Source organism: Arvicanthis niloticus, chromosome 22 (genome assembly GCF_011762505.2).
Source record: "Arvicanthis niloticus isolate mArvNil1 chromosome 22, mArvNil1.pat.X, whole genome shotgun sequence".
Taxonomy (NCBI): domain Eukaryota; kingdom Metazoa; phylum Chordata; class Mammalia; order Rodentia; family Muridae; genus Arvicanthis; species Arvicanthis niloticus.
Window position 1 is genome coordinate 35,631,813 of NC_133429.1, and position 3,317 is coordinate 35,635,129.

At 39.9% G+C, this 3,317-nt stretch overlaps 1 pseudogene; it reads right to left on the reverse strand.

Moving 5' to 3' along the window:
• Window positions 1-928: 928 nt before the first annotated feature.
• On the reverse strand, window positions 929-1,218 carry LOC143435622 (non-histone chromosomal protein HMG-17 pseudogene; annotated as a pseudogene).
• Window positions 1,219-3,317: the final 2,099 nt, after the last annotated feature.

Genomic DNA, 3,317 nt, shown 5'->3' on the forward strand with positions numbered 1-3,317 from the left:
ATAACATCAGCTTCTGCCACTTTAAACATGCTCACAACTGTCAGTTCAACCTGATATCACATGGAGTCTATCTTTAGTTACTAATCTATCTTTCTTCCTTCCTTCCTTCCTTTCTTTCTTTCTTTCTTTCTTTCTTTCTTTCTTTCTTTCTTTCTTTTTTTCAACTGTTTCTAGTTTATTAAAGGTACTTTTCACAAACAATCATTGTATTTCAGGCAGGACATGGGCAGACAATCAACAATATACAAGAACTTTCTAATTCCCTTCTTGTATAGACTACCAAATCAGAAAGCTACCATAAAACCCAATGAAATCTTCATTCAATGCTTTGAAAGTGGGAGAGTAGCTTAGAATGAGAGTTGACATTTCAAATTAAGGATTTTTTTTAAACAACGTTTCACAAGCCAACCCTGACTTTTAGTACATGAAAATGGCAGAATTATAATCTGAAGATCCACAATCTTTTATAAAAGGAACCAGCACTTTTCTGAGAACACTGAATGAAGTCACTGCAAAGTCCACATTTCCCAATAGACTGGAAAAACCATTTGGGGGGCCAGGTCCCAACAGGACTCTAGTTTTAAGGGAATTAAGTCTATGTTGATGGCACAGGAGGAGGAGGAGGAGGAGGATAAAACAATAAATTTAGAGTTTTCACAGACCACAAGGCATTTTGTGCCTTTGTGGCTACCTATGTGAAGACAAGGATGTCTCTCCTGGGAGCCAACAGGAACCTTTAAAAATTATCAGGGAAATGGGTTTTCTGTCCTCAATCCAGCCTGAGAACTATTTTGTAAGTGACATATGATTCTTCTCCCTCAAAAATGAAGTGTTCTGTATGCTAAAAATATAGGGTTTAAAAAGTAAAAAATAGTATTTCAAACTGTACAGTCACCTGTAGTATATAGTTATCAAAAATGCAAACATATTACTTGGCATCTATAGCACCTTCAGCTTTCTGTTCCTGATCTGTTTTAACACCTCCATTTTCTGCAGGATTATTTGCATTCTTACCAGTGTCTGCTTTCCTCTTCTTCTTGTGGATACCTTCTCTCCCATCTTTACAGAGGCCTTTTTAGGACTGGGCTCTGACTTTGCAGAAGTAGGTTTAGCAGATAACCTTGCAGATCTTCTCTTTGGCTCCTTCTTCACCTTGGCTTTGTTTCCTTTAGCATCCATTTCAGCCTTTCATTTGGGAATGGCTGCAGCAGGGGACATCAGTGCTGAACATGGGTATACAGCAGCTCTTGCTCTTGGGTTTGGTCCTTCAGGGGGGTCTTCTTCGCTGCTTCTTCCATCTTGTTTCTCTCAAAGAGAAAAAAATGTAAACTCTCACTTGTTGAACTTTTTGAGTTCTGTGGACTATATCTTGGGTATTCTGTACCTTTATTTTTTATTTTTGGCTAATATCCACTTATTAGTGAGAACATGCTGTGCATGTCTTTTTGGGTCAGGATGATATTTTCTAGTTCCTTCTATTTGTCTGCAAAACTCAGGATCCTCATTCTTAATAGCTGAGTAGTATTCCATTGTGTAAATGAACCACATTTTCCACTAAGGAGGGAGAAGAAAGCAATCACAAGTGGGGAGGAAGGGAGGGAGGGAGGGACCTGGGAGAGAAAGTGGATGGGGGTTGAGGGGAGAAGGAGCCTGATCTGGTTTTGGGTGAGAGAAAAGGTTTGAAGCCCTGAGGGCCAACAGAAAGAATGGAAACCAGCAACCTATGGTGGTAGGAGGTTGGGGGACACTCCAGAATGCACCAAAGACCTGAGAGGTGAGAGTCTCTCAGAACTTAAAGGGAGGGAACTTTGATGAAATTAGAGTGAGGTTATAGAGCCCACCTCCAAAAGGAACACAGTGTATCAAATGAGGAATGGGGTTACCATCCCCCAGTCAAAACTCCAACCCATAATTGTTCCTGTTTGAAAGAACTACAGGGATGGAAATGGCAAGGAGCCCGAGGAATACAAGGTCCAGTGACAGGCCCAAAGTGGGATCCAGCTCAAAGGGAGGCCCCAAGGCCAGACACTATTACTAAGGCTATGGAACACTCACAAAAAGGGACCTGTCATGGCTGCCCTCCAAAAGACCCAACAAGCAGCTGAAAGAGACAGATGCAGATATTTGCACCCATTCAATGGACAGAAGCTATTGACTCCTGTGGTTGAATTAGGGAAAGGCTGAAAGAAGCTGAGGACGAGGGTGACCCTGTAGGAGGACCAGCAGTCTCAATTAATCTGGAGCCTGAAAATCTCTCAAACACTAGACCATCAAAAAGGCAGCATACACCAGCTGATATGAGGCCTCCAACACATATACAGCAGAGAATTGCCAGGTCTGTGTTCAATCAGAAATAATGCACCTAACCCTCAAGAGACTGGAGGCCCCAGGGAGTTTAGAGGTCAGGTGGGGTGGGGCTTAGAATTGGGGACAGCCTTGTGGAGACAGGGGTGTGGGCTGGAGGTATCAGATGTGGAATAGTAACAGGGTGGATGGGGGTAGGGAATAAAATCTGGAGTGGAAAGAAAGGAAGGAAGAAAGAAAGAAAGAAAGAAAGAAAGAAAGAAAGAAAGAAAGTAAACTCTCTAAGTAGGAGCTTAATTTATACCCAGAAATTGTCTGTCATAGCATATTGTAATGTTCTACTTACACAACGCTTTGGGAACCTATGTTTGTATTATGAGCCATCAGAACTGTTATTCTGAAATAAATTACTTTGTATACAAATAAAAATGATCAATCTATAAATTCCTACACTGTGTAAGAGAATGTATGTCACGAGAAAACCTTTCATTTTCAAATATACATGCTACTGTTAGTCATCAAACTTAAGCTTATTTTGTTTTATATTTGCTGTGTATATCTCATATTCATTTACAATTTCAATAGCTAGCACTGAGTGCACACAGCAGCTTCAAGGTACTCTTCACTGCATTCTCTCTGTCATTTGCTCCTGTTATATTTTGTTTTAAGTGTAAATGGATTTGAAGTGTAGAGGAGTGTCATAGCCAGTCCAGACTTGTCTAAAATCACAATGATAATTAGTCCTGGGTCTCTGACCCCAAAGCTTATTTCTGCAGTCTGAGAGATTTGGCATAATTTATTTTATGAGTAAAATGACAATTCAATGTCCCTTTACAATGGTTTCAAGTTGATCTGAATTTTAAGAATGAAGAATTGCAGTCTCTAATACACTTTTTTATATTTGTTTGTGTGCTTTTAAAAAACAAATGACTCACTACATTTGAAAGATAATTGAATTTATATGAATGTTTTAGGATCTGCTACTGGTTTCCAAACAACTGACAAAGATGGTA